The 24,371-nt window shown below is 40.6% G+C and overlaps 1 protein-coding gene across 4 annotated transcripts in view; it reads left to right on the top strand.

Moving 5' to 3' along the window:
• Nucleotides 1–24,371, top strand: part of ppargc1a (peroxisome proliferator-activated receptor gamma, coactivator 1 alpha) — a 725,479-nt gene that overhangs the window by 607,550 nt on the left and 93,558 nt on the right. The window lies entirely within an intron of this gene.

Raw genomic sequence — 24,371 nt, 5'->3', positions numbered from 1 at the left:
GCTATTACCTTTATTTTGCTGAGTACAGAATAGCTGTTTCCCCTTTGTCAGCCAGTGCAAGTATGGGTGGAAGTGCTATTCCTGGAGTCCTTGATCCTATGGGAATGAATTTCTTTGCATCCAGGACATTCCAGGGAACAGTTGTGGACCTGGTTGGCATATCTTAGTCACCCGAACATCATGCCGTCAGAACGGCACGTGGACATTTTATTTTGGACTCAAGGGGTCTGCATTTTGAGACCAATAAACTAATTCTTACACAAAGGGCATTGGTATTTGTTGTCATTGGTGGCTTTGCTTAGGTCTAGTAATTCAGTAATTGGGCCCATGTTGCAATTAAGACACTGACATCCAAAGCAACTATGCCTGAAGAGTTAAAAAAAACTCCACTCCCTGAATATCCAGCAGGTTTGAGGCCACAAGAATTCCATCTGCAGATTGTGCCCTGATACCAGACAGGCATCATGGTACCTTTACATTCTGAGAGGCCTTATGTCAAGCCTCTTCAGGCTAACCTCTAGATACTGTCGGTGGCTGCTGAGGGATGAGGGTTTAATCTCAGAAGTGACCACTGCACAGTCCTTTGAAGATGAAATCTAATCTTCACATTGAGAAGACTCTCCATTTTGATGTGTGACACTATGATCATGCTAAATAGGGGAGACTTTGAACAAGTCTAACACTTCAGTGATCTACTTCATCAATGACCTTCCTTCCCTCATAAGGGGATGCTGATGATTGCACAATGTGAATCGTATTTGTGACATCTCAAATATTGAATTTTCCATGTTCAAATGCAACAAGATTTGGACAATATCAGGTTTGGGTTGGCAAGTTGCAATTAACATTTGTACAATGGCATTACTTTCACAAAATCCTGCACTTTCAGTATCCTGGGTTTTACCACAGATCAGAAAGTAAACTGGACTATGTATTATTAGTAACCCACCTCCTGACTTGCAAAAGCCTGTCCACCATCTATAAATCTTGTCACTGTCACTAGGAGGCATCAGGATTGACAAGACACTAGGATCTGATGAGATGTTATCAAAGATTTTGAAGGGTACTGCTCTTAGTCTTTTAGTTTTCCCTCGACTCAGTGGAAGTGCCAGCAGGACTGGAAAATTGCAAACATTATTGCTTGTTCAAGAGAGGTTGTAAGAATAAGCTGATGATACTAAGCTGGGCGGCATGGTGAAATGTGATGAGGATGTTAGGAGATTAGAGGGTGACCTGGACAAGTTAGGTGAGTGGTCAGATGTATGGCAGATGCAGTTTAATGTGGATAAATGTATGGTTATCCACTTTGGTGGCAAGAACAGGAAGGCAGATTACTACCTAAATGGAATCAATTTAGGTAAAGGGGCAGTACAGAGAGATCTGGGTGTTCTTGTACACCAGTCAATGAAGGTAAGCATGCAGGTACAGCAGGTGGTGAAGAAGGCTAATAGCATGCTGGCCTTTATAACAAGAGGGATTGAGTTCTTCTGCAGCTGTACAGGGGCCTGGTGAGACCACACCTGTGTGCAGTTCTGGTCTCCAAATTTGAGGAAAGACATTATGGCTATTGAGGGAGTGCAGCGTAGGTTCACGAGGTCAATTCCTGGAATGGCGGGACTACCTTATACTGAAAGACTGGAGCGACTGGGCTTGTATACCCTTGAGTTTAGAAGACTGAGAAGGTATCTGATTGAGACATATAAGATTATTAAAGGATTGGACACTCTGGAGGCAGGAAACATGTTTCCGCTGATGGGTGAGTGCTGAACCAGAGGACACAGCTTAAAAATACGGGGTAGATTAGATTAGATTACTTACAGTGTGGAAACAGGCCCTTCAGCCCAACAAGTCCACACCGAACCACCGAAGCGCAACCCACCCATACCCCTACATCTACCCCTTACCTAATACTACGGGCAATTTAGCATGGCCAATTCACCTGACCTGCACATCTTTGGACTGTGGGAGGAAACCGGAGCACCCGGAGGAAACCCACGCAGACACGGGGAGAATGTGCAAACTCCACACAGTCATTCGCTTGAGGCGGGAATTGAACCCAGGTCTCTGGCGCTGTGAGGCAGCAGTGCTAACCACTGTGCCACCGTGCCACCCACTAGACCATTTAGGACAGAGATGAGGAGAAACTTCTTCACCCAGAGAGTGGTGGCTGTATGGAATGCTCTGCCCCAGAGGGCAGTGGAGGCCTACTCTCTGGATTCATTTAAAAAAGAGTTGGATAGAACTCTCCATAACCCTTGATTCCACAATCCTTGAGAGAAGGCAGGAACAGGATACTGATTAAGGATGATCAGTCATGATCACATTGAATGGTGGTGCAGTCTCGAAGGGCAAAATGGCCTACTGCACCTGTTGTCTATTATTGTCTAACAGTTATAGATAAGTTAGTTTAACTTCAGTGGTGGGTCATCTTCTAGAAATAATTATCTGGAATAGAATTAGTGGTCACATGGAAAAAGGTGGGTCGGTGAGGAAGCATTACCGCGAATTTCTAGGGAAATTATGCACAACTAACCTGCATGAGTTTTTGAAGAATTAACTTGATGAAGCTAACACTGTTCATGTGATCTACTTGAACTTCCAGCATGTGTCTGATACAGTGCCCCACAACAGATGTCTAAGGAATGTTATAAATCATAAAAATGAAAAGGAGAGCAGCAGCAATGTCTAGACACATTTGGCTGAGTGTTCAGAAAAATACATTGGTGGTCAATGGCTATTTTTCAAGCTGGAGAAAGGTTTGTAGTGGATTTCTCCAGGGTTTGTTTTGGGATCCTTGCCTTTTTTTGATTTATATTAATTACCTAAATATTGGTGAGCAGGGAAGAATTTCAAAGTTTGCAGATGACACAAACTTGAAGAATTATAAGCTGTGAGCAGGACAGTGTAGAACTCAAAAAGGACACAAACAGGTTAGTGGAGTGGGCTGATAGGTTTCAGATGGGGTTAAATGCAGACAAGTGTGATGTTATGCATTTTGGTAGGTAGAGCATTGAGTCAATATAGAATACAGGGTATAATTCTAAAGGATATGCATGAGCAAAAGAATCTGGATTTATAGATGCTTCGATGATAAAAGGTGGCAGGTGGTTGGGAGAGGATTTAACAAAAGAACATGCTATCCTTAGCTCTATTGGTAGGGGCATAGACTACAAGACCAAGGAGATGATGTTGAACTTGTATAAGACATTTGATAGACTTCAGCTGCACAGTTCGGGGTGTCTTAGGAAAGATATGAATGCTAAGGAGACAGTGCTGAAGTGATTTACAAGTATGTTTCTAGGGATGAGAAATTTCAATTATGAGGATAGGTTGAAGAAATTAGGACTGTTCTGCTTGGAGACAAGAACCAAGACATTTATGGCCATGTTGTTGGATGGTGCAGGTGTCTTACACAATAGTGCTGACTTTGTAGAGTCATAACTGCAGTGGGACACTGGTGCTACCCCTCTACTGCAGACCTTCTAGGAAAAAAATTAGGAAAAGTTCGGTAAAGCAAAATGTAGATCCCTTACAATCAGTCAGAAGTCACAGAACACCAGGTTATAGTCATTCACGTTTACTTGAAATCACAAGCTTTTGGAGTGCTGCTTCATCAGGTGCACTTCAACAAAAACCTGGTGTTGTGTGTCTTCTGACTTTGTCCATCCCAGTTCAACACTGGCACCTCCACATCATGACCTTACAATCAGAAACAGGGGAAGCTATCATGAGGAACAAAGAGACAGCAGACCAATTAAATACGAACTTTGGTTCTGTCTTCACAAAGGAGGAAAAAATAATTTCCCAAAAATGTTGGGAACATGTGGCTTAGTGACAGGTAGAGATGGAAGGAAATCAGTATTAATTGGGCAATGGTGTTGGAGAAATTGATGGCTTAAAGGCTCAAATCGCCAGGGTGCAATAATCTACATCTGAGAGTACTTAAGGAAATGCCCCTAGAAATAGTAGACAATTGGCGGTCATTTTTCATGGTTCTACAGACTCTGTAGTAGTTATTATGAATTGGAAGGTAGCTAATGTAACCCCACTATTTAAAGAACGAGGTACACAGAAGACAGAGTATTCTAGACCTCCCCCAGTCATTCCCAGCATTATAGATACCGCTGTTCAGCCAATTTGAATCACTCCATGTGATATCAAGAAACAGATGCATTGGATACTGCAAAGGCTATGGGCCCTTTCCAATAATACTGAACACTTGTGGTCCAGAACTTGCCATTCCCCTAACCAAACTGTTCCAGTACAGTTATAATGCTGGTATCTACCCGACAATATGGAGAATTGCCCAGGTATGATTTATACATAAAAAGCAGAACCAATCCAACCCGACTAACTACTGCCCCATTAGTCCACTCTCAATCATGAGTAAAGTGATGGAAGGTGTCAACAACAGTGTTATTAAGCAGCTTCTGCTGAGTGATTTCCAGTTTGGATTCTGCTAGGGCCACTCAGCTCTGGACCTTATAATAGCCTTGATTCAAATATGGGCAAAAGAATTCATCTTGAATTCCAGAGATGAGGTGAGAGTGACAGCCATTGACATCAAGGCTGCATTTGACTGAGTGTGGCATCAAGGAGCCCTATCAAAACTGGAATCAATGGATATCAGGGGACAAACTCTCCGGTGATTGGAGACGCACCTCACACATGGGAAGATGGCTGTGGTTGTTGGACGTCAGTCATCTCAGCTCCAAGACATCTCTGCAGGAATTCCTCAGGATAGTGTCCTAGGTCAAACAATCTTCAGCTGCTTCATCAATGACTTTCCCTCCATCATAAGGACAGAAGTGGGGATGTTTGCAAATGATTCCACAATGTTCAGCACCACTTGCGACTTCTCAGGTACTGAAGAAATCTATGTTCAAATGCAACATGATCTGGACAATATCCAGACTTGGGCTGATAAGTGGCAAGTAACATTTAGTGCCACATAAATGCCAGGCTATGACCATCACCAATAAGAGGTGATCTGTCTACTGTCCCTTGACAGTGAATGGCATTACCATCAATGAATCCCCCAATATCAACATCCTGGGGGTTATCATTTACCAGAAATTCACCGCCTAAACACAGTGGCTACTTGAGCAAGTCAGAGGCTAGGAATGTTGCAGTGAGTAACTCACCATTTGACTCCCCAAAGCCTGTCTGCTATTTACAAGGCACAAGTCAGGAGAGTAATGGAATACTCCCCTCTTGCCTGGAGAGTGCAGCCCCAACAACACTCAAGAAGCTTGACACCATCCAGGACAAAGCAGTCCGCTTGATTGGCACTACATCCCCAAGCATCAATTCCCTCTACCGACACTGAGTAGCAGTGTGTACAATCTACAAGAAGCACTGCAGAAATTAAACAAAGATCCTCACATAGCACCTTCAAAACCCTTGGTCACTTCCATCTAGAAGAACAAGGGCAGCAAAGAAATGAGAATACCACCATCTATAAGTTCCCCTTGAAGCCACTCACTATCCTGACTTGGAAATATATCGCCTTTCCTTAACTGTCACCACATCAAAATCCTGGAATTCTCTCCCTGATTGCATTGCGGGTCAACCCACAGCAGGTGGATTGCAGCAGATCAAAAAGGCAGCTTCCCACTTTCTGGAGGGCAGTTAGAGACAGACAACAAATGTTGGCCATCCAGCAATGCCCACAAGCCACAAATGAGTTTTTTTTTAAAAAAGGCCGGTTTTCCAGACATTAGTAGGATGGAAAATGATAGAGATAATTACAAAAGGTCTAAAATCAGAGCAATTGGAAGGCAGTAAAAGGATTGGGCAGAATCAGTGTGGATTTACAAAAGTGAAATCATGTTTGACAAATTTATTGTTGTTATTTGAGGACGTAACTCATAGAGTTGATAAGGGGGAGCCAGTGGATGTGGTTTACTTAGACTTTCAGAAGGCTTTTCATAAGGTACCACATAAGAGATGAGCATTTAAATCTATAGTATGTGAAATTGGGGATGGTGTACCGATCTGGACAGAGAACAGGCTGGCAGATAGGAAACAAAGAATAGGAATAAACTGTTCATTTTCTGAATGACAGCTAACGACCAGTGGAGTAATAGAGGAAAATAATAGCTTGGATCCCCAATATTCACAATACAGTATGTATCCATTATTTAGATGATGGAATTGGTGGGGTGGGGTGGGGGGAGGAGGTGGTGTTGGGTACTGGCATGGAGTGTGTAAGGGGGTGAACTTTAAGGAAGCTACAGATATGCTGCAGTGTGATTTGGTTCACTTAGGTGAGTGGGACAAATGCATAGCAGATGAAGTATAATGTGGACAAAAGTGAGGCTATCCATTTCGGTAGCAAGAACACAAATGCAGATTTTTTTTATCTGAATGGCAATAAAATGGGGAAGATGGAGGTGCAATGAGACATGGGTGTCCTTGTACACCAGTTGCTGAAAATAAGCATGCAGTTGCAGCAGCTGGTGAAGAATAAAAATTATATGTTGACCTTCATAGTGAGAGGATTTGAGTATAGTGGGGATTGTTTGTTGCAATTGTATAAGGCTGTGATGAGATGATACCTGGAGTACTTTACTTCGGTCTCCTTTTCTGAGCAAAGATATTTTGCTATGGTAGGAATGCAATGAAGCTTTACTTCAGACAAATTCTGGGAGTTGCAGGAGACATATGAATAGAGACTGGATTGACTAGGACTATACTCAGTGGAGTTTAGATTAATATGGGGGTATCTCATGGCGACCTATGAATCTCCAATAGAACTAGACTGGGTAATCGGAAGATATATATTCCTAATGATAGGGGGGGTGGTCTAGAACCAGGGGTCACAAACTAATGATATCGAATAGGCCATTTAGGACTGAGATGTGGAGAAATTTCTTCACCCAGAGAGTGGTGAGCTTGTAAAATCCTCTGCCACAGAAAGTGGTTGAAGGCAAAACATGGAATATTTTCATGACAAAGGTAGATACAGCTCATAGGACTAAAGGGATCAAAACATATATGGAGGAAGTGGTGACAGGGTACTGAGTGGAAAGATCAACCATGACCATATTAAGTTATGGAGAAGGCTTGAAAGGTTGAGTGGCCTACTCTTACACTGTTTTTATGTTTCTATGATACACAAAAAGGTAGTGATGAAAACTGAAGTTACTCAGGAGGTGCTATTGTTTAACTAATCCATAGTTATCAACAGTTGTAGAATTTTTTATTTGACTCATTCAGAGGATGTGAGCTTCGCTGTCTGGGCTATCATTTATTGCCTATTCTTGGTTGTCCTTCAGAAAGTAGTGGTGCAATGGCTTCTTGAACTGCTGCAGTCCCTTTTTGATGTAGCTATCCCTATGGTGCTATTAGGGAGGGAATTCCAGGATTTTGACCCAGTGACATAAAAGTTACTGTGATATGTTTCTAAATCAGGATGGTAAGTTGGCTGGAGAGGAACTTGCAGATGGTGATATTCCCATGTAAGAAGCCTTGGTGAATTTCTGCATCTTGTAGATGGTATGCAGCGCTTCTACTGTGCATCAATGGTGAAGAGAGTCACTGTTTGAAGAATTGCCAAACAAGTGGTCTGTTGCATGACTTTTGAGTAGCCCACCCTTTCTCACCTATTCCAACATAACATGAGTTTATGTCCTACTCAGTGACAAAAGTAGAAATTGCTGGAAAGGCTCATCAGATCTGGCAGCATCTGTGGAGAGAAATCAAAGTTAATTTTTCGTATCAAGCAACCCAGTTCTGAGGAAGGGTCAATCAACCTAAAACGTTAACTCTGATTTTGCTCTACAGATGCTGCCAGACCCACTGAACTTTACTAGCAATTTCTATTTTTGTTTCTGATTTACAGCATCTGCAGTTCTTTTGTTTTTTATTTAGTATACTACATAGTGATGCTGCTTTTTCAATGTCACCTCATGTATGAGAATGGCTAATGTCACAGTGATGCAACTGGTCACTTAATCTGACAATGTTTGTGAGAACTATTGGCAGTCAGTTAAGTCAATCTGTGTTTATGCTGCAGTTATCAGACTGACAGGTTGGTTTTTTATTGCTGTCACGTGCCACCTATCTTTCCAGAATTTATCAGGTTATTGAGTCTGTTACAACTTTGGACCCATATTTTCCTCATTACTGCTCTGTGTCCGACTTTTTCAGCCACCTCCATCTAGGTCCTGTACGTGTCACTATATAGTTTTTGTTCTAGCTGACCCCAAGAACATTATCAGTTACCTCTTTGCAACATCATCAGTTCATACCTTGTGAAAAGTATTAAAAAAATACTGGGCCCACCTTGCATGCCTTCCTGAGCCAATGCTGGCCTACTGTGAACTCTTGTGTGCTAACTCATTGGTAGATAGTAAACATGGCTGTCAAATCAGGCCCTCAATTTTATGTCCCTTCTTCAGACTGCTATTTGTCCAACCTGCTCCTTAGTCAATTAGCCACTTCACATTTCAAAATCATATCACATCTCTAATGCTGATGTATGTTAGACTTGGGACAGGGAAATGTTCTTGGCAATGGGTTCCAAGCTAGTTTGAAAATTCAGCCCTGGCTTCTTCAATAATAGCAACACTTTAATCTGTTTCAGTCTGTTACTTGCAGAGAAAAAGATTTCAGCTGACTATTAAGATTACAGAGAAGGTAAAAATATAGCCCTCAGAACAATGTGACATCACCTCAGCACTGTCATAATAAACATTTTTATTTTTAACATTTTGGATTCATTGCAGGTTATTCTAAATAGACTGTTGCAATTAACATAAACTAGTCCTGTATATTAACTAAATTATTCAAAATCAGTTGTCTCAGGAGTTTGGCATAAAGCTTTTTTTAGAATTTGTTGTTCATATTTGGTCATGTCCATGTTTTGCAACACAGAACCAATTTGATCCTGTTTTAACTGTGCTCTTGTTCATGTGTTTAAATCAAGATGAAACAGTTGTGTCAACTTTGGTGTTTAACCGCTCTCCCAGCTACGGCCTTACACTCATGGCACGTGATGTGGAAAGTACAAATGTGCAGGTCACAGTCCTGTTATGCAAACATTCCACCACATTCATTACCACTTCACTTGGCAGTTCTGAAGTTTCATGTTTCCATTCACGTTTGCCTCAGCCAGAGCATGTGCTACCTAATCCACTGCAACTTGGCAGTACTTTATCTGTTAAAGGGCAATTGCCATCATGCTACTAGAGCCTCTAAGAATTTCTGAGCCTTACTAAAACTGGAGACAAATGGTCGATCTAATTATAAAAGGCCTTCAGTTCTTTCATAGAGGACACAGTGTTCTACAGTCACAATCCATATACATGGTGGTATCAGGTCAGCTGTCTTGTTACAAGCTAGTCTAGTCTCTGTAATGTATGAAAAATTGATTAAAATGCCTTAGGAATGTCAGTCAAGCCTCTGCAAATTTGTAGCACTTGAATTTTCATCATTCCATAATTTTTATTTCAGACAATGCAAGCCCAGTTTCTGTAATGTAGATAGAACACACTAAAATTTACATTGACAAATACAATATAATTATTAGCTTGTTAAACTGCTCAGTAATGTTACATTGTGACTGCTAAACATAAAATGACTTTTATGGAAGTTTGCCTAAGAATGTTTGAGTTTTATATCCCTTCAACTTGTTTATTTCTTTTATAAGCATTGCTGGCAACTTGCTAATTTCTGATTGCCTTGAAATAATTGGCTTGTTAGGCCATTTCCGAAAGCAGTTAAGATTAAGTTAGAGATATTGCAGTGGGTCTGGAGTGCATGCAGGTTAGATCTTCTCTAACTTCTAAAGGTAATTGCTGAACCAGATAAGTTTTACAACAATCAATCATAGTTTCATGATCACCAGTCTAGCTTTCATTTCTAGATGTTTATTAATCACATTGAAATACCAACAGCTGCCATAGTCGAGTTGAACACATGCAGGCAGAGCCCCCGGCTTCCTCAGCCAGTGTCAGTGCCACTACACTGCCATCAACTCAACAACCTAATCACATCTTACATCAGAAAAATGGAAATTGTTATAAGTATAAAAAGTCAGTACCTTTTGAGATCCTAGGATGTTCTGCTTTTCCCAAACCAAGTCCTTTTTGACAATCAGATTGGTGCAACTTTATGCAGTCTTCATTGTTAGTATTTTTTGAACCATTGCATTGTATAGCAGTAAACACTAATGGGAATACATGGGAGCAAAGTAGGCCATTAGGCCCCTCCAGTCTCTCCATAGAATCATAGAATTCCTACAATGTGAAAACAGGCCATTCTGCCCATTTAATCCATACCAACTCTCCAAAGAGCTTCACACCCAGATCCACCCCACTACCCCATCCATGTAACCCTGCATTCCCCATAGCTACCCCAACAAGCTTGCACATTCCTGGACACTGGACAAATTAGCAAGGCCAATCCATCTAAGCTGCCCAGTTTGGACTGTGGTAGGAAACTGGAGCACCCAAAGGAAACACATACAAATACGGATAAAGTGCAAATTCCACATAGTCACCCAAGGCTGGAATCAAAAGCGAGTCCTTGGCACTGTGAGGCATCAATGCTAACCATTGAGCTAATGGGCTGCCCTAAAATCATTGAATAAGATCATGGCTGATTTGTTGGTGTTTCAAAATCCACATTCCCACTTACCCTTAAAGCTTTTGGTTCCCATGACTATTTTTTCTTCTCCATATTGAAAGCAAGCTAAATTTGTAAGGAAAGGTTTGAACGTTTTGATTTTCCTGCATTTTGTTAATTTTGACATATCAAATTGACTGACTCTTTGTTTCCAAAGCACAATCTTCAAGGTTTCAAAAGGGTGGAAAAAAGTGCTTTAGTTTGATGTTGACCTCACCAAACATAATTTCCAGGCTAACAGAATTATTTGAATAATTGATATAACGGAGAATTTCTTTCCCTTAGTATTGAATCTACCCTGTATTGAACTGGGCAGTTTTGTCAAATTTTGTTAGAGGTAATATTCTGAAACTTAAGGGTAAACATGGTTTATGTAAAGATTTGTAGCTTAGGTGTTGGTTGCAGTTGTTTTGGGTAAATTCACCAAGCTGGCAACGTGGGTTGCAGATGTTTTGACCTCTTTCTAGGTGACATCCTCAATATTGTGGAGCCTCCTGTGAAGCGCTGCTGTCCTGTTTTGGTTGGAATTTATGTGGTTTCATTCCCATTGCTTCTGGTTGTCAGTTCTGATTGTTGCAGTGATAGGTCTATTGGGTCTAGGTCAATATGTTTATTGATAGAGTCTGTGGCTAAGTGCAATCCTTCTACAAATTCTCTAGCTGTCCTCTGTTTGGCTTGTCCTATTATTGTTGCGTTGTCCCAGTTGAATTTGTGGTCCTTGTTGTTTGTATGTATAGCTACTAGGGACAGCTGGTCATGGTGTTTACTGGCTAGGTGATGTTCATAAGTGCAGATTGCTAGTTGTCTGCTTGTTTGTCCTATATAGTGTTTCATGCAGTCCCTGCATGGAATCTTGTACATCACATCTGTCCTGCACATGAGTATTGGGTCTTTTGTTCTGGTGAGTTGTCTGAGCGTGGCTGTCAGTTTTTGTGTTATCATGAATCTGAGTGGTCAGAGAAGCCTGGCTGTCAATTCAGAGAGTTTTTAAATAAAAGATAGAGTGGTTAGTGATCCGCATTCATGAACATCATCTAGCCACTATACGCCATGACCAGCTGTCCCTAGTAGCTAATACATACAAAAAACAAGGACCACAAATTTGAGCAAGACATCACAACACAAATAGGACAAGATAAACAGAGGACAGCCAGAAAATTTCTAGAAGCATGGCACTCCTCTACAGACCTCAGGTCAATCAGTACATTGACCTGGACCCAATATATCAACCACAGCAACGAACAATTGGAACCGACAACAGGAAGCAGCAGAAACGAAACCACATAAATTCCAACTGACACAGGACAGCAGCGCATCACAAGAGGCTCCACAGCATTGAGGATGTCACCTAGAGACACTCTGCCTCTATTCCTGATGAAGGGCTTTTGCCCGAAAAGTCGATTTTTTTTTTTCCTGCTCCTCGGATGCTGCCTGAACTGCTGTGCTTTTCCAGCACCACTCTGATCTAGAAGTAGAAGAATAGTACTGTTACCCAGGAATGTAATTGGTGAAATAGTTAGAGATGATATTGGTTCAGATTATCAGAATATAGAATTGGTTTGGTGGACACAATGAATAATGGTGGAAGGAAGTCAATAATGGGAATAGTCTATAGGCTCCCTGAAAGTGACCACAATGTGAGATGACACAATCAAGAAAAAATATTGGGTGTTTGTGGTAAAGTGATGGCAATAATCATATGTGATTTTAACTTGAAATAAACTGGTTAAATCAGATTAGCAATTATGATCTAGATGAGGAGATCATGGAGTGCTTTGAAGCTAGATTTTTAGAACAGCATGTTCTGGAACCAACCAAAGAGCAAGCTGAAACTCAATAATTTGTGTCAATTATACTGTGGAGCAAACACATGGCTGTGAAATTTGCTCATGACACAAAGATAGGTAGGAAAGAATGTTGTGAAGAGAATGTAAGGAGTTGCAGACATATTTAGATATGAGTGGGCAAAAATCTTTCGGAAAGAATATATTATGTGAAATTGTTCACTTTGGCAGGAGGAATAAGAAAGCAGAATAGATGGAGAACAACTTCAGAACTCTGAGATGTAGAGGTATTGAGGTATTCTCATATATATGTTACAAAAACGTTCACATACAGATACAGCAAATAATTGAGTGAGTTAATGGAATGCAATGCTTTGTTACAAGAGGAATTGAATATTAAAATGAAGAATTTTATGTTTTAGTTATACAGGATATTGGTGAGACCAACTCTTGAATTGTCTAAAGAAGGTATGAATGAATTGAAAGAGTTTCAAAGGAGATTTAACAAATTAATATTGTAAATAAGGGTTATCTTATGAAGAAAGGTTGGACAGACTGGGCGTCTTTTCACAGGAGTGAAAGGTGAACAGTGACATGAATAAAGTATATAAGATTCTGACTTATCTTGACAAGGTTGACATGGAAAAGATGGTTCTTCTCATGGGTGAGTCCACAACTAGGGAACACAATTTAAAAATTAGGGGTCACGCATTTAGGGCCAAGATTAAGATTTTTTTTTCCCCCTGCAGGTTATGGAGCTTTGGAATTCACTGTTTCAGAGGTGGTGGAGGCAGGGATATTGAATAGGCTGAAGGTAGAAGTATGTAAGGTACATGCTTTGCTTGTAAAAGGAGCACAGTGTAGCACCGTGGATTTAAAATTAGGCACAAAAGAAGCAAGGGTGATGTGAGAAAAAGACTTATTCATTCAGCATGTAATTAGGGTACGAAATGTGTTTTCTGGAAGTCTTGTGGTGACATTCAAGAGGGCATTGGGTGATCATGTACCATGTAGAATGTTGTTGAAAGCTTTTCTAATATCCATATTAGCAAGTTTTGAGAAGATTTGTAGCTCAGGTTGAGGTTCTGGATGTAGGTTTGATCACTGAGCTGGAAGGTTCATTTTCAGACATTTGGTTACCATACTAGGTAACATCTTCAATGAGCCTCCAGACGAATAACTGCTGGTATTTCCTGCTTTCTATTCATATGTTTGGGTTTCCTTGGGTTGAGATGTCATTCCTGTGGTGATGTCATTTCCTTTCTTTTTCTCCATATATCCATAATATCCATATATACAGCACAAACTACTTTATCCTCATCAGTTCTCCTTCCTCAAAAAATTCAATTATTTGAAAAGCAAAATACTGTAAATGCTGAAAATCTGAAATAAATACAGTAAATGCTGGAGAAATTCAGATCTGGCAGCATCTATAGAGAGAAAAAGTGTTTTCATTTCATGTTCAGTATTACTCTTCAAGAAGATTGCAAAATGAAATCCTATTTATTCAGAAAAACAGAAAGAAAATTTAAAATAGTGTGTAACAATTAAATGCTAGCATTCAGGAGGAGTTGACTGTCCCTGTAGAGTTATAAAGCACAGAAACAAATCCTTCACTCCACCTTGTCCACACTGATCAGATATCCTCAATTAATCTAGTCCCATTTGCCAACATTTGGCCCAATCCCTCTAAACCCTTCCTGTTCATGTACCCATCCAGATGCCTTTTAAATGTTGTAATTGTACCAGCCTTCACCGCTTCCTCTGGTAGCTCATTCCATGCATGCTGTGTGAAAAACTTGCCCCTTAAGTCCATTTTATATCTTTACTCTCTCAAGTTGAACCTATGACCTCTAGTTCTGGAGTCCCTTACCCTCAGAAAAAGATCTTAGTTGTTCACCTTATGAAACACAAAATGTCAATGTGCTGTTACAGAAAGCAAGGAGAAAATCTAATGATATGTTAATCTGTATTGGAAAAGGGTTGCAGGGCAAGAGTAAGAAAATCTTGGTGCTATTCCAAAGGGCTTTTTACAAGCCCACACCGAGTGCTGTGTGCTAGTTTCTTTCTGCACATCACTATATTCCCTGGTAATCATTTCTGTCTCAGACCTGCTGCAGTGCTTTGTTAATACTCAGTGCAAGCTGGAAGAACAACATCTTATCTTCTGCCTGGGGATTCTATACCCTTCAGGACTCAATATTGAGGCCTGATCACTCCTTTCATGATGTTTACCCACCCTTGCACATCAAGTCCTGTTGTGACACAGCCTGCTTTCAGCCTAGGCAACTTATTTTTACCTACTGATTGTTCTCAATGTCAGCTTTTCTCCTTCCCTGTCCAATACTATTCATCCCTTTGTCTGTCTAACTGACTTTGTCTCTTTCTGAAGTCTGTCTCCACCCATCTGCTCACTTCTTTCTCTGTCATCAACACAAATACCACCTTTAGCTAACAGTTCTGAAGAAGGGTTACTGGACTCGAAGTGTTAACTCTGTATCCTTCCACAGATGCTGCCAGGCATGTTGGGTTTCACTACCAATTTCTATTTTTGATCTAAATAATCAAGATTCCCATTCAAAGCCCCCCACTTTGTGTAGTGTTAATTCATGTCTTTCTGATTCATCACAAAACAATTGTAAAGGCTACTTGCCAACCAGCAATCGAGTGACTAAGGACTGAAATTGATATGCAAGAATAATATGTATGTGGTTCATATATAAATCAAAAACTTTACATTCTGACACCATCTAACTACATGTATCCATATCTTGTGCAAATGCAAATGTTTGCTGTTACTGGAATTTCTATGTGATGCATCTCACAGATGAATTTAAGACCAAAGAGAATTTTCTTACCTCATTGACTACTTTCCTGGGATGATGCTCCCAACATCGAAAATATCTTTAATCTCAAAGCAGGGAAGATTGTTTTTAAAAACAATGTTAATTTGATCTGCCCAACTAATTTTTGAAATTTATTTTATGGCATGTTGGTGACACTGGAATAACTAGAATTTGTTCCCAATTCTTAATTGCCCATGGGAAGATGACAGTGAGCTATCAATCAAAGCAATTTTATAATACTGCTAAAATTGCTTGTCTTTGGTATCCAACATAAATAGTTCATCAGATTAATTCTACATTGCTTTGACTATAGGATCTCAACTTGGATTGGATATAGTGCTTTCAGTTTATGAATCATCCTTACACAACAAATCACCATCCTCATCATCCTCTATATGATAGTGTACATTTTCTAAAAGATCTAATAATACTGGATGCACCAATAGCATCTTGTGATTTGATACTAAAACTTTCAAAATATCAAGTTGTGTTCATGCATGGATTCCAGACCAGACAGTTTAAGATAGTCACATGACAATAAGATCTATGACAATCCAGAATAAGGGTATGTGCCTTGTCTTTGGCCACTCTTTCAGTGCAATGGAGTAAGTGTAGTGTATTCAGTTGTGTATATGGTATACAATAACATCAACGAATACATGAACCCATACTGAGTACACATCTATGATTAAATAAACATATGGGATAGTTAATATTGTTCATAACTTTCAAGGCATCACCAGGAACCTGATTTTGTGATATATGAGTTAATGTATAGCAGCAATCAGACTATATCATACTGGAAGAAATTTCTTAGGGGCAGTGTGCATATTTCTAGTCCCCTTCCAGTGATGAATTTTTCTTCATCAACTATCCACTTATTCTATTTGACACAAGTATGGTTCTTGAGTGGCTTGTTGATAAACTGATCCAAAAGTTGAATTACAAGTCTTAGACTCCTATTGTAACCGCAACACAATAATCAGTTGATCTCATTGGTTTTATGGTGGCTGAACATGTCCTGTTCTGATTTATTTCTTTTATTTTTTCATGGGATGTGGGCATGGCTGGCTGGGCCAACATTTACTTCCAATCCCTAATTATTTCTTGATCTGAGTTGCTTGCTGAGAGGCTAGTTCAGAGTCAACCTCATTGTTCTGAGTCTGGAGTCATATAAAAGCCAGAAGAGGAAACATCTGTGGATTTATTTCCCTAAATAATATTAGTGATGCATTGGATTTTGATAACAATTGGCAGAGGTTACATGACCAACTTGTTTTTTTAAGTTCAACTTATATTACCTGCTATGTTGTATTCAAAACACATTTACCTGTGGTCTGGGTTACTCATCTAGTCATATTACCCTGCACTACTGCCTCTCCTGGTTCGGGATCCCAAATCACTGATTCGGGATCAGTTCCTGCGGATTGGAGGGTGGCTAACGTTGTACCATTTTTTAAGAAAGGTGGGAGAGAGAAAGCAGGAAATTATAGACCAGTTAGTCTGACCTCAGTGGTGGGAAAGATGCTGGAGTCTATTATACAAGATGAAATTACGACACATCTGGATAGTAGTAACAGGATTGGTCAGAGTCAGCATGGTTTTATGAAGGGGAAATCATGCTTGACTAATCTTCTGGAATTTTTTGAGGATGTAACTCTGAAGATGGACGAGGGAGATTCAGTAGATGTAGTGTACCTGGACTTTCAGAAAGCTTTTGATAAAGTCCCATATAGGAGGTTAGTGACCAAAACTAGGGCGCATGGTATTGGGGACAAAGTACTAACTTGGATTGAAAGTTGGTTGGCTGATAGGAAACAAAGAGTAGTGATAAACGGCTCCATTTCGGAATGGCAGGCAGTGACCAGTGGGGTACCGCAGGGATCAGTACTGGGACCGCAGCTTTTTACAATATATGTTGATGATATAGAAGATGGTACTAGCAATAACATTAGCAAATTTGCTTATGATACTAAGCTGGGTGGCAGGGTGAAGTATGATGAGGATGTTAGGAGATTACAGGGTGACCTGGACAAGTTAGGTGAGTGGTCAGATGCATGGCAGATGCAGTTTAATGTGGATAAATGTATGGTTATCCACTTTGGTGGCAAGAACAGGAAGGCAGATTACTACCTAAATGGAATCAATTTAGGTAAAGGGGCAGTACAGAGAGATCTGGGTGTTCTTGTACACCAGTCAATGAAGGTAAGCATGCAGGTACAGCAGGTAGTGAAGAAGGCTAATAGCATGCTGGCCTTCATAACAAGAGGGATTGAATATAGAAGCAAAGAGGTTCTTCTGCAGCTGTACAGGGCCCTGGTGAGACCACACCTGGAGTACTGTGTGCAGTTCTGGTCTCCAAATTTGAGAAAAGACATTCTGGCTATTGAGGGAGTGCAGCGTAGGTTCACGAGGTCAATTCCTGGAATGGCGGGATTACCTTACACTGAAAGACTTGAGTGACTGGGCTTGTATACCCTTGAGTTTAGAAGACTGAGAGGGGATCTGATTGAGACATATAAGATTATTAACGGATTGGACACTCTGGAGGCAGGAAACATGTTTCCGCTGATGGGTGAGTGCCGAACCAGAGGACACAGCTTAAAAATACGGGGTAGACCATTTAGGACAGAGATGAGGCGAAACCTCTTCACCCAGAGAGTGGTGGCTGTGTGGAATGCTCTGTCCCAGAGGGCAGTGGAGGCCCAGTCTCTGGATTCATTTAAGAAAGAGTTGGATAGAGCTCTCAAGGATTGTGGAATCAAGAGTTATGGAGATAAGGCAGGAACAGGATACTGATTAAGGATGATCAGCCATGATCATATTGAATGGTGGTGCAGGCTCGAAGGGCAGAATAGCCTACTCCTGCACCTATGGTCTATTGTCCTTAAATGCTGTATTGTTTACATGGACGATGCCCATTCCACAGATCAAAATGAATCTTGTGAGGAGTGCCATATTTTTAGCCAAATCTCCATAACCTCTACCTCTACAGACATGCAAAAGGTCTTTTCAATCAGAGTTCTTCTTCATAGAATTGGATCGTTGGGTAAAGGCAATCAATGCCTCCTTTTACAAGTTGTCTAATTCTGGGAAGTTATTTCAAGACAGCATTGAAAGCTTTGGGATCTCTAAACAGTTTTTAATGTGTTGGTTGAGCAGTATGAGTGAGATAGCATAAATCCTGTACCAGTTTGGTAGGGGAGGGTAGGAAATCAGTTGGTAAAGTAATTGATTGATTAGGCGCCAGCTGGATAGGGTATTAGGTGGCAGGATGGTAACGTGTCAACTAGGTGGGCTAAGAGTGATTAGGTGCATATGGTTTAAGCTGTGTAGGGTACTATCAGGTGGTAGGGCAGTAGGGTACCAGGTTGTGTTCAGTGGAACTGTTCAGAGGGCATTGGAGAATCAGAAGGAGTTGTAATGTCACATGAAGAATCGGGGGTTGGGGGATATTGTTTGTATAGTTCCACAAGCATCTGACCAGGAATTTTCTGTCTAAAATTCTCACCTAACAGTGACATGTCAGATGAAGTTTGGGAGGCTTTTGGAATGGTGGTAGTAAGGGGTTGAGGTGCTTAAGTACTTTGTGTGGACTCCCCACTTGCATGTATTTTCTCTATTTGTCCCTCATGGCCCGCTCATATATTTTCCTATCAATCAAGAACTGGAGGCAATTTGCTGTGCTGCAATAAGAGGTTGAAGAGCCGAGGTGAGGTTTTCCTGCATCCTACTTAAGGTGACAAAGTGATGTGCAGATCTTTGATCAAGGCCGCAATGCACATGATTGCTGTGTAATGTTTGGTGCTTTATGTAGCCTTTCCATAGATGCACACATCGGTGCAATGCCTGACACATCATCATACTTATAGTTGGATTCCATCAGTTTCTCTCTAATAATACACTGTGCCCTTGAAAATGCTAACATGAGCTCACACATCTTCTACCGCTGCTCCCAGTTGTCTCCTTCGTTGATGACCCCTGAGCTTCAGCAGCTGCATATAGCCGATTAGGGCTTGAAGGGTCCTTCGCCTTTCAACAGAGACTTCACTTCTGTATCTGTTTCCACTACCTGCTCCTGCTCAGATATAATGTGTGTAATTCCACATAATTACCCAATTATCCTTGAGGGCGGCACAGTGGCTCGGTGGTTAGCACTGCTGCATCACAGCGTCAGGGACCCGCGTTCGATTCCAGCCTATGGCGATTGTCTGTGTGGAGTTTGCACGTTCTCCCCATGTCTCCATGGCTTTCCTTCAGATGTTCCGGTTCCCTTCCACAATCCAAAGATGTGCAGGTCGGGTGAATTGGCTATGCTAAATTGTCCATAGTGTTGGTCATTAGTCAGGGGTATATAGGGTAGGAGAATGGGTCTGGGTGGGTTATCCTTCAAAGGATCAGTGTGGACTTGTTGGGTCAAAGGGCCTGTTTCCACATTGTAGGTAATTCCAATTACCTGCCTCGGGTGGTCTTATAGATTCTGCATCCGAGCTATTTTAGGATGTGGAAATGTCACCTCATTTTGCTTCAGCAGAGGGAACGACCTCCTCCAAGGATTCTTCCTCCTCTTTTTACACTGCTCCTGAGGGACAACTACATTGCCAATGGGAGATGAAAGACATAAAGTAGAACAGACAATGACCCAACTTCTTATGGAGTCATGGATATTCTATCGAACATCTAGAATGGGGGTTGGGACCAAGATTCAGAAACCCTGCCCTTATTTTTGACAGATGCCATTTTCACTGATGGAGGAAGGAGGTGGGTATGACTCATATGATGATAAACCATAAGCAATGGCCCACTTGAGGTCAGTTAATTTTCACCGTAGCAAGGGCCATAATGCATAGCCTGGGCGTTATGACTTGTTAGTATAGTCATAATGGAACTTGAAGAGTGCATACAGTCTCTCAAACTGGTAAGTTATATTAATGCTCCTTCCTTTAAAAAATAGGTTGTTTATATCTGTAAGAGGTAATAAAAAACATGTAGCAGCTACAGTAGATTTTTATTAACATTACTCTAAAAGCTATCATTATGTCATTGTTAATGTTTGTCTGCTTTCCAGGACCTATAATTACTTTGTGAGGTCCTGAATTCACATTTTAATTAACAACACAAAAAAGTTTATTACAGGATTAGCTGTCTTTGATGTATAGTTATAAATATAAGTTTGCTTGTTTTCATAAGGGGGTAAAGTACTTGAAGGGATTTTCAAAGTTTTGAAAAGATTTCATAAGTGAGAGGGTTTTTTTTTGTATAGCGAAGAATACAACAGATATTCAGAACTTTACTTAACCTCACCATGTCTCTTGAGGTCTACCCATGATGTGTACTAGTTGAGATAACCTGAAATATAAGAGCAAAGTGAGTTTTCATTGGTTGGCATTAAATTGACATTGGTGTTGTAAGGGATCTTGGGAAGGTTAGGGGACATGATCAACATAGATGGTCTTTGAGTATTTGAGTAGATGGGAACTGAAGCATAAAGAAAAGTGGCAAACAACAGGGACAAGGTCCCAGAGGACCATGGCAAGCCTTTTAAATGAATCACCTTGGTAGGGCCTGTAATCCTTCAGATCTGCACCCGGAACTACCAGGCATATGTTTACTCAACACCCACCTTCCCAGGATGAAGATCTTGACATTTCCCAATTCTCACCCTGAGTCTCAGGAGGAAATATCTGAGCCAAGATGAGAGATAACTAAGTCAGGATTGTCTAAATCACCATATTTCAGTGGTGGTTGGCATTGAGATAATATGAGCGAATGCTGCTTCCCGTGTAGCTGTGCTATATTTAATTTTGTCACTATATTGTTTAGAAATCCCATCTCTCAATTTCCAGTGGCCAAGCATTCATAGACCAGGCTTATCTCCATATGTCGTCCTCAACAAATGTCAATATAGTGATGACTGGTTTTCTGCCTCTCCCTGCTATCTGTGCTGTCTTCTCTGAGGCATGAAAGAAAAGTCAAATGATTGTGAGAAGTGAAATATTTAAAGAGAATGTAGACAGTATTTCTGGAGTCTCTGTGAGGGATTGGTATAATATTGTAAGTATGTATCTGATGAGCTGCTTCTGACAGTGATGTGAGGAGTCCCCATTTTTGCCCTGATCAGGCTATTGAAACTCTTGAGACACTCTGCAGCGGCAAAGAAACACAGTCCTGTCACTGACCTCTTCAGCAATGCTCCTATCCACACAGATGTGGGTCACCAAGCCTCAGTTGAGAGAAATGTTGAGAACGTAGGATCTTCATGGCAACTTCAGCCAGTATAGGAATTGAATCTCTGCAGGTAGTGTCAGTTGCAATCAATCTCCAGTCTATTAAACTTTCTTACTTGCAATATTCGCATGCTTTAAACCTGCATCCTATTAATTAAGAAGAATTTGAAGTTCTTTTTCATATCTATCACAGTTACTTGTTTCACAATCTGTACCTGTAATCTGTTTCACATGTTTACCACCCTTTTAGTTAAATAGTTCCCTTTGCTTTTCTTGTTTTCTTTTGTTGTCATTCATCAATAAATGCCTTTTAATTATAACATTACCTTTTAATTATAACATATATGATCTAAAGGTGAATGGTTAAGCCGACAATTACTTTAAGCCCACAATGTTTGCTTACTTCCATTTTTTTATCTATAGTTAATAAATTTATTTGACAGTTTATAGTCAAGATTGTAGACTAGTACATTGTTTATTCTCATTTTGAGGGGAGTGGTACATAAGGGGACATAATATAAGCTTTAGTTTTAATAACCTAAGAATATTTTCTGTTTGTATTCTGGATATGCAACAAAACAGCTCAGGTGAAGGCATACTCCAGAGATCAAGCTGGATTTTGTTGGAGGAATACTTTTGAGTGTTTGTACCTAGGAAAAGTACAGCATGGTTTCCATGATGAAAATGTTGTGGTCAGGGTGCTCATAAATTTCTAAAGTGCATTGGCTCTCTATTTTTTTTAGATTCCCTACAGGGTGGAAACAGGCCCATCGGCCCAACAAGTCCACACCGACCCTTCGAAGAGCAAACCACCCAGACCCATTCCCCTACACTTACCCCTGACTAATGCACCTAATACTGTGGGCAATTTAGCATGGCCAATTCACCTGACCTGCACATCTTTGGACTGTGGGAGGAAACCAGAACACCTGGAGGAAACCCACACAGACATGGGGAGAATGTGCAAACTCCACACAGACAGTTGCCCGAGATGGGAATTGAACCCGGCTCCCTGGTGCTGTGAGGCAGCAGTGCTAAGCACTGAGCCCCGTGCTGCCAATTGGTGATTGGAGCCTCATAAAATTTATCTGCTTGTGTGAGATGTGAATTATCAACTGTAATATGATTATGTGAGAAATCAAATGACAGAGTGAGGAGTGAAATTGGTACTAGATGTACACACTCCAGATTGTTGCTGAAGCAAGAGACATGCTGTTAAAGTTTTACATTTTTCATTCATCAGGTAAGCATCACAAGGATACCACACTTCAAAGGGATTATGCTGCATAAAGGCACTCAGAGGTATTGCTTTGGAGATTGTAGTTATTTCCTAGCTTTAATATAATTCTCAACAGACTCTAGGGATTGCTGTCCCCCAAAGCTTTTGTTTAATTGAAAACACCATAGGCCTGGACAGGTTGCTTTTGCTTCTAGAGGATATGACCTTGTGTATGAATATTTGCAACTTCTAGCAAACACAAGTGAACCCCATTGCAAATTGGATGTTAGCATAATTTTTGACACACTTGGGATCCCTCATTATATGTCCAATCAGGGAAAACATTTAATATTGGCTCCTGCATACCTAGTTTGCAAACTTTAGCTGGTTGTACAATCCATACTCTACCTATTGTGGCTGTTCAGATTCAGAAACATAAATGCAATTTCCCAAATACATAGGAACACTTATGACAAAGAACATATCTAATTTCACCTAACATTTTTATTGTGTTATGTAAAAAAAATTTTAAAAACAGTTATATTAACCCTTACTTCTTACATACAGTATTCTTAGTTTTATAATTACTCCATCATTTAAACTAAGGTCATTAAAAACCCAGATGGATAGACTTTCTTAGATAGTCCTAGAGATGTACAGCACGGAAACACTCCCTTCGGTCCAACTCGAGAGAGATTAACTGAATGTAGTCCCATTTTCCAGCACTTGGCCCAAATTCCTCTAAACCCTTCCTATTCATATACCCATCCAGATTCCTGTAAATGCTGCAATTATACCAGCCTCCACAACTTCCTCTGGCAGCTCATTCCATACTTGCACCATCCTCTGTATGAAAAAGTTGCCGCTCAGAACCCTTTTAAATTTTTCCCCTCTATTTCTGGATTACCCTACTCTAGGAAAAAGACCTTGTCTATTTATCCTGTCCATGCCCCTCATGATTTTATAAACCTCTATCAGGTCACCCCTCAGCCTTCGCTGCTCCAGGGAAAACAGTCCCAGCCTATCCAGCCTCACCTTGTCGCTCAAATGCTCCAATCCTGGTAACATCCTTGTAAATCTTTTCTGAACCCTTTCACATTTCACAACATCCGCCTGATAGGAGGGAGACCAGGATTGCACACAATACCACCACCTCAGTTGATGGTGAGTGCAGTGGTTTAAATTTTAGACTAAATAGTATATATTTTTAGTGACGGTGCAAGTAAAATAGATCATGTGGCTTCCCCAACTACCTTCCCACTCCCTCTGAGCTGATTATAACTCGTAAGACTTAATGACCATATTAAAAGAAGGAGCAAGCTTTGGTGCAGGTACTGGGGAATATTTTGAACAGTATTTTGAGTAGTAGCTAGTTAGATACAGAGAATTGTAGAGCAATTTGACAAGACTAGAGCTACCATGAAGTATATGACAGTTTTGGGAATATTTTCAGTGAAAAACTGCCCTTCCACACCCTCCATCATCAAGATCATATTGATCGTTCCCTCTGCATCTCAGCATGCCGCCTCTAATCCCAACAATTGACTTATGCAGCATCGCCATGATAAGCCCCCTTGACTTTCACTGCATTGAACCCCTGGACTGACCATGGCCAATTCCCCTGGCCATCTTGAAGTGACAGCCCCGATTGAGAAGTAAAATG

The sequence above is a fragment of the Chiloscyllium punctatum genome, chromosome 1, assembly GCF_047496795.1.
Source record: "Chiloscyllium punctatum isolate Juve2018m chromosome 1, sChiPun1.3, whole genome shotgun sequence".
Classification (NCBI taxonomy): Eukaryota; Metazoa; Chordata; class Chondrichthyes; order Orectolobiformes; family Hemiscylliidae; genus Chiloscyllium; species Chiloscyllium punctatum.
The sequence above is the reverse complement of the archived record's forward strand: the minus strand, read 5'-3'. Positions and strand labels throughout refer to the sequence as shown.